General features: G+C 36.4%; 1 pseudogene; it reads left to right on the forward strand.

Moving 5' to 3' along the window:
• The first annotated feature begins 1117 nt into the window (after positions 1-1117).
• LOC119506568 lies at positions 1118-1981 on the forward strand (annotated as a pseudogene).
• The last annotated feature ends 10463 nt before the right edge of the window (positions 1982-12444 follow it).

Here is a 12444-nt window from a genome sequence, read left to right on the forward strand (position 1 = left end):
ACGCCAGGTCTACATTCCTCTCTGGGAGTCATATTCCACGTTGCCAGGGAGATTCACTCCCCTGGGTGTCTGATCCCACGTAGGGGGGAGGGCAGTGATTTCACCTTTCAAGTTGGCTTAGCTAGAGAGACAGGGCCACATCTGAGCAACAAAGAGGCATTCGGGAGGAGGCTCTTAGGCACAACCATAGGGAGGCCTAGCCTCTCCTTTACAGCAACCGTCTTCCCAAGGGTAAAACCTGTGGTAGAGGGCTCAACCCATCAAACCACCAGTCCCCTATGTCTGTGGTCATGTTAGCAACCATGGAGGTGGGGTTATCCATTTTTAGTTAATTTTTCTTTTTTTTTGTAAAGTAGAAGTCCAACTTGCATTCAGCAATTCAGCTTTCCCACACCATTTATTGATTTATTTATTGAAATATTCTTTTCAATGTAGGTACTTGTGACTCTTGTAAAAAATAAATTAGAAATATATGTATATATGTATGGGATTATTTCTGCACCAATGGACTCTTAACCTGTTAGTCTGTATGTCTATTTGCATATGACATGATACTATTTAGAGAAACTCCTGAAAAATCCACAACAAAGCTACTAGATATATTAAACAATTTCAGCAAAGTGGCAGGGTATGAAATCAACTTACAAAATCAGTTATGCTTCTTCACACTGGTAATGAAGTACCTGAAGAAGAAATCAAGAAAAAAAATCCACTTACAACAGCAAGTAAAAGAATCAACTATCTAGTAAAAAATTTACCCAAGGAAGTAAATGACTTGGACATGGAAAACTACCAAACATTGCTAAAAGTAATCACAGAAGACCTAAATATACATTGATATATTTGTACATGTACATGTACATGGATTGGAAGACTAAATATTATAAAGATATCAGTTCTACCCGGAGTGATTCACATACTCAATTCAATCCCACTGAAAAATCCCAAGAATCTTGTTTGCAGAAATGGAAAAGGTAATCACCAGATGTTTATGGAAGGATATGGGGTCTATAAGGACCAAGCCATTTTGAGAAAGAAGTTGGAAAGCTCATACTTGTTAAAAACTTAATAGCATCCCCCACCTGGCTGAGGAGGCGGCACTACGGCGGGGCCCTTGCCCCCGCCACGACCCATCACCCACCTCATCTTTGACATGGATGGCCTCCTTCTGGATACCAAAAGGCTCTATTCAGTGGTGTTTCAAGAAATATGTGGTCGCTATGACAAGCAATACACCTGGGATGTAAAATCTCTCCTGACGGGGAAAACAGCGTTAGAAACGGCACAGGTGATCATCGATCTTGCAGCTTCCAATGACCAAAGAGGCACTGGCGGAAGAAAGCGAAATGAAGTTAAAACAGCTGTTCTCCATGGCTGCTGTGTTGCCAGGTGTCAAAAAACTCACCCACTACCTACAAAAACACAACACACCTTTTGCTCTTGCTCCAAGCTCAGGGTCCGCATCATTTGAAATGAAAACAAGTACACACAAAGAATTCTTCAGTTTATTTCACCATATCGTTTTGGGAAATGGTCCTGAAGTGATGAGTGGCAAACCAAATCCTGCCATATTCCTAACTTGCATCAAGATATTTTCTCCTTTTGCTCCTGTGGAGAAGTTCCTCGTGTTTAAGATGCCCCCAATGAGGTGGAGGCAGCCCTGGCAGCTGGGATGCAGGTGGTCATGGTCCCTGACAGGAGGCTGACACAAACAGCCACCATCATGCTCAGCACCCCGCAGCACTTCCGCCATGCAGGACTTCCAGCTTTCCACGCTATGAGTGACAGCGCCCCCACCACCGCCCTCCTCGCTCTCATGCCCACTGTCCTGACTCCTATCACTGAGGAAATGATAAAAGCAGCTGGACAGCTTCCAGAGTGGAAGTTCCCAGCTGTCCCCACCTTCTCTCAGCCCACCCTCTCCCCTAGCCTCAGGGGGATGTCCAGGTCCTTGGGAAGGTTACCTTTGTGGCTGGGCTGACCCTCTCTAAAGTGTTGATAAACCCTCACTTGACAGTTGCGGGAAAGCAAAGGAGAGAAAGCCCAGAACTAAGATCAGTCTTGAATTACCATTGGAATAAACTCATTTTGACATTTCTTATGGCCAGTGCCCATACCTGCTCTTTGGATTGTCCTTTGAACCAGTTGCAAACTGATTCCCTGTGCTAAAGTGAATATACAAATGAACATATACATATGTACATACAAATGTGTATACGTATGCATTCTTACACTTGTATATGTCTGCATGTGTGTATATGTATTGTGATATAGATGTGTATATATAATTTACTTTTCCAAGACTGAAATTATACTTGTGGTCAATTATTTTCTTCTTAGTTTGTTAAACACTGGCTACAAAATGTAAAATATGTATACATATATTTATATGCTTTTAAGTATATATTTATGTAAATATGTACATGTGTGTGTATTTATATATATATATATATATATACACTGCTTCATCCTCCTCAGCACCTATCTTAATGTGCAATTGCAACTGATAAAAATGAGGTGGTAATTCTACTTGATTTATAATCTGAATGAAAAAGTCACATTATTGATGACACCCAAGAAATCATTTCCTTATTAGCAAACAGAATTCTTTTTACTCCCCCAAAATATCTCTTTGGACCATTACTCTAGGACTAACTCTGAGCCATATCATCAATAGTTTCCTTTTAGTTTGAACATAACTCTAGTATATACCTTATATCAACACCCTTGTCCATACTTGAGAATGTTTATTACCTCAGAAAAATTATTTCTTCCTTTAAGAACTTTGGTTTTCTAATACATTCTTTAATGGAAATGTGATTTTCTTTCAGAATGCCCACTTGGGAGGACCAAGTGACAGTTTATTTATATGACACTTGAATGATTGGCCTCTTCTTATTGATTTGCTCAGTGTTTGAGATTTTTCTCTAACATTTCAGGGGAAAAAGTGAAGATGGAGGAATGGGGAAAAGATCCTTGGAATTTTCTGTCCAGGGCACCCCTCTGGTGTTCTGCCCTTTATATTAAGTTTTAGAAACTGTAGTGGCTCACATGCTCATCTGTCCAGCATGTGTTTCTTACAGCCAGTGCCCATGCCAGCTCTTTGAATTGTCCTTTGAACCAGCTGAAATATCTTACCAGTCTCCTCGCTTATTTTCTCCAGGATGGCCCCCAACGATCCCTGACCCCTGTAGTCACAATCCTGTGTAGTCTTTCTCTCACATTCTACCAGGATTTGTTTGTGTGACCAATAGAACATCACAGAAGTGATAGCAAGTCACTCCAAAACTAATTTATAAAAGACCCTGTGAGTTCTCTGTCTGTCTCTCTGTCTCACTCTTGAATCATTTGCTCTGAGGAAGCCTCCTGCCAACAGCCAAATGAGTGAGATTGGAAGCAGATCCTCCAACTCCAGTCAGACCTCCAGGTATCTGCAGCACTGGCTGACAGCTTGACTGCATCCTCAGGAGACACCATGAGCCAGAAGTACCCACCTAAGCCAATCTCAGATTCCTGGTTCTCGGAAAATGTGTAAGATAATAAATACTCATTGTTTTCAGTGTTAAGGTTTGAAGTAGAATGTTACATAACATCAGATAATACAGAAGGGGAGAGGAAAAGGAACATAGGATGAGGAGACGATATCAAGATAGTCAAGCTGAATGTGGGAATTTTGAGAATTACTTTTTAAAATTTCCTCTTTCATAAAACAAACATTATAAAGATATAGTAATAAAAACAGTATGGCATTGACACAAGACATAAAGAACAATGAAATGAAATTGAGAGTTTGAATACAGACACTCACATTTATGGCCAACTTATTTTTGACAAAGGTGCCAGTTCAACTGAATTTGGAAAGAATAGTCTTTTCAGCAAATGGTGCTGTGGAAACTGGATAACCATATGTGAAATACTGAAAGTGGAAACTTTCCTCACACGATATTCAAAAATAAACTCAAAATAGATTAAAAAAAATCTAAGTATAATAACCAAGGCTACAAAATTCCTAGAAGAAAAAATAGGAGAGTGTCTTCAGGACCTTGTGATAGGCAATAGTTTCTTAGACTTTACATCAAAAGCACAAACAACAAAAGAAAAAAATAGATAAATTTTACTTCACCAAAATAAAAAAAAAATTACGCATAAAACAATTTTATCAATAAAGTAAAAAGACAACCTACAGAATGGGAGAACATATTTGGATACCACTTATATGATAAGGTTTTTTTTTAATACAGTTTTATTGAAATATATTCACATACCCTTATAATCATCCACAATGTACAATCAACTATTCACAGTGCCATCATAACGTTGTGCATTCATCACCAGAATCAACTTTTGAACATTTTTCTTACTCGAAAAAAAAAGAATAAAAATAAAGTAAAAATAGAACACCTGAAACATTCCATCTCCTCCCATCCTTCCCTAATTTTCATTTAGTTTTTGTCCCCATTTTTCTACTCATCTGTCCATACACTGGGCAAAGGGAGTGTGAGCCACAAGGTTTTCACAATCACACAGTCACAACATGTAAGCTATATAGTTAAACAGTTATCACCATGCTTTATATTGTGTCTAGTATTATTTTGAATAAATATCTTTCAAATCAATTTAGAAAAAGAAAAATAAAAGAAATATTTTCTTTTCACATATGCAATCTCTGATACTATTCCTTCATTTATGTAGATACAAGTTTTTGACCTATATCATTTTCTTCTTCCTGAAGAACTTCATTCAATATTTTTGCAGGCCAAAATTTTTGTTCATCATTTCCCTCAGTTTTTTTGGGGGGGGGGTGGGGTGAAGCCTTAATTTCTCCCTCACTTTTGAAGGATTATTCATTAGATATAGAATTCTAGAGTGGCGATTTTTTTTTCAATCCTTTAAATATTTCAGTCCACTCCTTTCTTGTATGTTTTAAGACAATAAGTCTTCCAAAATCTTTATTCCTCTATTGGTAAAGTTTTTTTTTTTTTTTCCTGGATTCTTTCAAGGTTTAATCATTGCATTTGGTTCTCTGCAGTTTGAGTATAATATGCCAAGACATAGGTAATTTTGTTTTTATTTATCCTCCTTGCACTCCTCTGAGCTTCCTGGTACTGTTGTCGGGTGCCTGCCATTAGTTTTGGAAAGTTCTTTGCTATTATTACATTAAATGTTTCTTTTACTCCTTTTAAATATTTCTTTTATTCCTTTATTTTATTCTTACTTCTGATATTCAACTAATGGCTGTATTTTCTCATTTGATATTGTTCCATAATCTTTGGACAGTCTCTCCTTTTATTTCATTCATTTCATCCATTTATTGCTTCAGTTCATTAAAATTCTATTGACATATTTGAGTTCATTGATTCTTTCCTTGCCTGTGTCCAGTCTATTGTTGAGGCCATTAAACACTTTCTTCATTTCTGTAATGGTGTTTTTAATTTTTCTTATTGATTTTTTAGTGTGGTGAAATATATACAATTGATATGTTCCATTTTAATCACTTTCAAAGGTAAAATTCATTAGTATTAATTACTTTCACAATTTTATGCTACCATCACCACAATTCATTGCCCACGCTTTTCAATTATCCCAATCAGAAACTCTGTACCCTTAAGCAATCACTCCTCATATTATCTCTCTCTTTCTCTCAGTGTCTCTCTCTCTCTCTCAAGGGACTACCAAGTCATTCTCTAAAAGGGCTTCACCATTTTACAAACCATAAAACAATGCAGAAGGGTTCTAATATTTATGCACCCTTGACAGCACATTATTTTGATTATAGGTTAATAATATCATCACATTATTATGACATTTGTAGTGTGAAGAGTAACAGTGCTGTCTCATAGTATTTTTGATTTGCATTTCACTAATAGCTTATAACATTGAACAAATTTTCCTATACTTATTGGCCATTTATATTATCTCTTTGGAGAAAAAAAATTTATCCAAGGTCTTTTATCCTTTTTTTATTTCAATGAATTTCTTGTTATGGTTGAGTTCCAATTTTACACATTCTGAATATTAAACCCGTATAAGGAATATGATTTCCAAATATATTTCCCTTTCTGTTAGGATCCTTGTCATTTTCTTTCACAAAGATTTTTGATTTTGATAAATCCCCAAAATATATTCGTTTTCTTCTTTTCTCATGCTTTGGTCTCATATCTGAGAATCCATTGTGTAATATAATACATCATCCTAATTTTCCCCTATGTTTCTTACTAAGATTTTGTTGATTTTACTTCTTATTTGAAGGTCATTTGTCTATTTTTGATTGATTTTTATATATATTAGGAAGTACAATTCCAATTGAATCACACTCAGATTATATTAAATCCAGAAAAACTTTGGGTAGTATTGACACATTAACAATATTTATGTCTTCCAAACTATGAACACAAGATATCTGACTTTGTTGAGGTCTTCTTTAATATCTTTCAAAAATATCTTGTAGATTTCAGAGTACAAGTCATTTACATTCTTGATTAAATTTATTTTTATATATTCATAATACTATTATAAATGGAATTTAATTTCATTATTTAATTTTTTGATGTTCAAAATTTCAAATTAAAAATGTTTAATTTTTGTGCAAAGAAACACAAATGCTTTTTGAGTATTGATATTCTACCCGGCAAATATGCTAAATTAGTTCATGATATCTAGTAGGTTTCTTGTGGATTCTAGAGGATTTCTATACATAAGATCATGTAATCCAGAAATAGAGATAAATTTACTCCTCCCTTACAATTTAGATGATGGATATTTTCTTGACTTGTATCTCTGGCTAAAATTTCCAATATGGTATTGCATAGCAATGTGATAATGGGAATCTTTTCTTTTTCCTGATTTGAATTTTGGGGAACAATTTTGGTCTTTCATTACTGAGTATGATTTCAGCTGTGAGTTCTTAATTTATGGGAGTTACGTTGAGAATCATCCCTTCTATGGCCAGTTTTATGAGTTCATTTTTCAAGAAATCATGATTCCTTTTCTTGGTCAATTTTAGTGATTATGTGTGTTTTTTTCTTCACCCTCTTAATGTGGTGTATAGCGGTGATTGACTTTCTTAGGTTGAACCACTCCTGCATTCTTGGGAAATCCCAATTGATCCTGGAATATTATTTTAATATGTTCTTGGATTTGTTTTGCAAATAAATCCTCCTCTGTGTGATATTTTGTTCTATAAATCAAGCAACCCACATGAGTTGTGTATCTCACCCTAGGAATACCAAGACCCACTAGCTCCATTTCTATTGGTTTAGGACTTGTTGCCCATACTTGAAATTATGTAATTATCTTCATCTTGCCTTCGAAGAATATGTTGCACCAGATTGTGCTTTTTATTCCAGAATTCTTTCATTCACACTTATATGTGGATCCCTGGATATAGAGCAGCATCTTTTAATATAGATCATAGCAAAATGTGCAGCCACTGATGAATGTTTGAATGATTCCAGAACTGTCATCAAGGGTGTTTTCCATGACATTCTGGGCTCTTTCTGAAGATGGGGGAAAGATCTCCTTGAAAAATACAAGGGTTCAAATCTTCCCATTACTCTTAGTTTGTTAACTTCTTATGCAACAATCATTCATTGTGCACATTTGGCATTTCTCTCCCACCTAGTTTTGATTTTTATGATCATTAGTTTTATTTATTTATTTATTTATTTATTTATTTATTTATTTTTAAATATTTTTTATTGAGATTGTTCACGTACCATACAACTATACAAAATCCAAAGTAAACAAACAATTGCCCATGGTACCATCATACAGTTGTGCATCCATCAATGCAATTCATTATTTTTTTCAATTTTTAGAACATTTCCATTACTCCAGAAAAGAAATAAAGACAAGAAAAGGAAACTCAAATCCTCCCACACTCCTAACCATGCCCCCTCCATTATTGATTCATAGTTTTGGTATAATACATTTGTTACTGTTGATGAAAAAATGTTAAAATACTACACCTATAGTAAATAGTTTGCAATAGGTATGTATTTTTTCCTATATGCCTCTCTATTATTAACTTCTAGTTGTAGTGTCATACATTTGTTCTAGTTCATGATAGAGATTTCTAGTATTTTTATATTTAATCACAGACATTGTCCACCACAAGATTCACTATTTTATACATTCCAAGCTTTTAACCTCCAACTTTCCTTCTGGTGGCATATGTGACTCTGAGCTTCCCCTTTCCACCACCTTCACACACCATTCAGCACTGTTAGTTATCCTCACAACATGCTACCATCACTCCTGTCCATTTCCAAAAATTTAAGTTCACCCTAGTTGAACATTCTGCTCATAATAAGCAACTGCTCCCCATTCTTTAGCCTTGTTCTATAACCTAGTAGCTTATATTTCATATCTATGAGTTTATATATTATAATTAGTTCATATCAGTGAGACCCTGCAGTATTTGCCATTATGTGTCTGTCTTATTTCACTCAATATAGTGTCCCCAAGATTTCTTCATCAACCCATTTCTTTTAAGATGGTTTTGTTCACATACCATACATTCCATCCTAAGTAAACAATCATTGGTTCCTTGTATAGTCCTGTATTTATATATTCAGCACCATCACCACTATTTATATAAGGATATCTCCATTTCTTTCATAAAGAAGGAGGAAGAGTCAAAGAAGGCAGAGAGACAAAAGAAAAAGAAAAGTGAAAGAAAGGAAAAACAAACAAACAAAAAAACAAAACTTGATAGTTAGAAAGTGACAAAATGAAAGATAGCATTAACCTTAAGTAGAATAAAGAGTCAGACAACACCACCAATGCCAGGAGTCCCATACCCTTCCCCTATTCCCCACCCATCCATATGCATTTAGCTTTGGTATATTGCCTTTATTATATTAAAGGAAGCATCATACAATGTTTCCTTAAATTACAGTCTCTGATTTGCATTGATTGTATTTCCCCTCCAAACCCACCCCATTTTTAACATCTTGCAATGTTGAATTCATTTGTTCTACCTCATGTAAAAACAGATTTGCATCTTTTATTAAAATCATCAAGCACACTAGGTTTCCCTGATTTACACAGTGTCAGTCTTTATCCTTCCTCTTTTGTTCTGGTGTCCCACATGGTCCCAACCTTCCTCTTTCAACCATACTCACAGTCATCTTTGTTCAGTGTACTTACTTTGCTGTGCTATCTCCCAAAATTGTTTTCCAAACATCTCACTCCTGTCTTTTCCTTTCTGTCTGCAGTGCTTCCTTTAGTGCTTCCTGTAGAGATGGTATCTTGTTCACAGACTCTGTCATTGTCTATTTGTCAGAGAATATTTTAAGCTCTCCCTCATATTTGAAAGAGAGTTTTGCTGTATATAGGATTCTTAGTTGGTGGTTTCTCTCTGTCAGTATCTTAAATATATCACCCCACTTCCTTCTTGCCTCCATGGTTTCTATTGAGAAACCTGCACATATTCTTATCAAGCTTTTTTTGTATGTGATGGATCACTTGTCTCTTGCTGCTTTCAGGATTCTTTTTTATTTTTGATGTTTGATTATCTGATTATTAAGTGTCTTGGCATAGGCCTATTCAGATCTACTCTGTTTGGAGTATGCTGCACTTCTTGTATCTGTAATTTTATGTGTTTCATAAGTGATGGGAAATTTTCACTGATTATTTCCTCCATTATTGTTTCTGCCCTTTTCCCTTCTCTTCTCCTTCTGGGACACTGATGAAAAGTACATTCTTGCTTTTTGTTCTGTCCTAAAATTCCCAGAGATGTTGCTCATATTTTTCCATTCTTTTCTTTATCTATTCTTTTGTGTGTAGGCTTTTAGGTGTCTTGTTCTCCAGTTCTTTTGTGTCTTGAGATCTACTGTTGTATGTGTCTTTCAACTCTTCTGTTGTGTCTTTCATTTCCATAGATTCTGCCAATTGGTTTTTTGAACTTTCCATTTCTATGTTATGTACTCCCAGCATTTTCATTATATGCTTCATCTCTTTCATCATATCTTCCCTAAACTTTTTGAATTCACTTATTATCAGTTGTTTCAATTTCTGTATCTCAATTGAAGTGTAAGTTTGTTCCTTTGACTGGGCCATAACTTCATTTTTCTTACTGTAGGTTGTAGTTTTCTGTTGTCTAGGCATGGTTTCCTTGGTTATCCCAATCAGGTTTCCCAGAACAGAATGGGCTTAGGTCCCAGAAGGAAGAAATATTCAGTATCCAGTTTCCCTGAGGGTGTGTCTTAGAAAATTGGTACACCCTGTGATGCCTCAGGTCACTGTGCTTTTCTGTCCAGCAGGTGGTGCCTGTCAGCCTGTAACTCTAGACTGGTATAAGGAGGTGTGGCCTGTGGCTGTTTTCCTACAGGCTCTGGGGTCTTGTTCTGAATGGAAGGCAGGTAGTAGAGCTGGACCCCACCCCTTTCTTCTTGGGGAAGGTAACCCCCCTAAGGAGAGGCCATTAGCATTTGAATAGAATCTGCCTGTGCATTTTCCACTCTTTTCTTGGTCACAGCACTGGGAACTGAAAATGGCTGAGGCTTCCTCCACTGAGCCAAAACAGGGATAGAAAGTGCCCTTCAGGGCCAGTCTGCAGCCACCCTCTGGCTCTCCAAGGTCAGTCATCACCCAAAGCCTCTGTCTGCTTGTTAGGGATTTGTAGCGCATAGCTAGCAGTCCACACTTGTTAATTAAAACCCAGTTGGAGCTCAGCTGAGGTATATTCACTTGCTGGGAGAGAGCGTCTCTCTAGCACCATGGATCTGCAGTTTTAGATCTGCAGTTTTTACTTACAGATTTTATGCTGTGATCTCAGGCATTCCTCTCAATTCAGGTTGGTGTATGATGAGTGGGCAGTCATGTTTGTCCCCCCACAGTTATTCTGGATTATTTACTAGTTGTTCCTGGTCATTCATTAGTTGCCCCAGGGAGACTGACTAGCTTCCACTCCTCTCTATGCCACCATATTAGATCTTCCCATCATCATTAGTTCTATATGCAAATTTGGCTAGGCTAAAACCAAGTTGCTTAGCCAAACACCTCTATAGATGTTGCTTTGAAGGTATTTAGTAGCTGTTGTTAAAATCTACAAACTGACTTTAAGCAAAAGACATCACTTTTAATGGTTTGGGTCACCCTCATCCAATAAATTGAAGACCTAAAGTGCCAATACTGAGGTTTCCCAGAGAAAATGAAATTCTGCCAAAATGAAACAACAGTAAATCCTGTTTGAATTTCCAGTCTGCCTGCATGCTGCATGCCCTATGGATATTAGACCTGCCAGCCCACACAATTGCTGATGATAATTCCTTAAATATTTTCACACACACACACACACACACACACACACACACACACACACACTTTGTTTCTGTTTCTCTGAAGAACCCTGGCTGATATGGATTTATGTACAAAGAGAAGTTGTAGAAGAACAGAATCTTCAGAATATTTTCAGAATTGATGTTGGTGCACATGGAATTGATTTTCTAATGTTATTTGGTTTAAAGGCACTATTAAGTCTTGTATTGGTAAATAGGACACTGACAGTGAATGAAATAATCTGGCAATAAAGTTGTAAAAACAATCAAAATGGACTATTTGATACTCTTAATTACATATTTATAAAAGCAAGGTCTTGATGACCATGTAGTTAATACCTTAGAAAAATTTTCAAACTACATAGTATAATAAGATTAGCTGATTGCTCCTAAATGTGAGGAAGAATATTGGGAAATAATAGCAAGCGCTCAAGACTTCAATTATCCAGAGCATATCTGGGAAACCAAGAGAAAATCTGCATAAAAGAAATGCAAGTTTCTGTATCTCCCCTCAGATAGAACGTACCTTCTCTAGTCACAGAACTGATACTTCCGAAAAGCATCTCAGACCTTAATCAACCAGTGGCTGAATCACAGGAAAATGAATTCCCAAACTTGCTGGCATTTGCCACTAAACTGCAGGCATTGATTGAGAAGTAATGGCATCCTGAAAATTTGAATTGGGACCTGAGGTAGGTCCTAATTAAGCAAGAGCTTAAAACCTCAAAATTCTACTGAGTCTTCTTGCCAGTAGAATCAGTCCTTCCAGCCTACCTGAGAAGGTTAAGCCTGCTAATTCCTGAAGAAACTCTAATAGCTTCCCTTGATGAAGATACCACACAAGACTGTTCTCTTCAAGAATTCCCCTCACCACACATCTTGCTTCTAGGCCTAAATAGATGGAAGTAGCAACAGGTTCCAAAGGATGATGTATAAAGTATAAGTCATAATGGAGTGTGATACACCCCAAATGAAATTCTAGAACTGATTCAACTAAAACGTGTTGACAAAAATCATATCACTAGTGTTAAATGTAGTTGGAATTTTCATGGACAAGAGAATGAAGGTCATGGTGGCTACAGAAGTTGGAAGTTGTATCTCTTGAAAGTGGGGGTGAGTTATGTGAGAGCTTGTACTTGTAAAATCCGGCTAAATGTCTCAT

The sequence above is a fragment of the Choloepus didactylus genome, chromosome 11 (assembly GCF_015220235.1).
Source record: "Choloepus didactylus isolate mChoDid1 chromosome 11, mChoDid1.pri, whole genome shotgun sequence".
NCBI classification, from domain to species: Eukaryota; Metazoa; Chordata; class Mammalia; order Pilosa; family Megalonychidae; genus Choloepus; species Choloepus didactylus.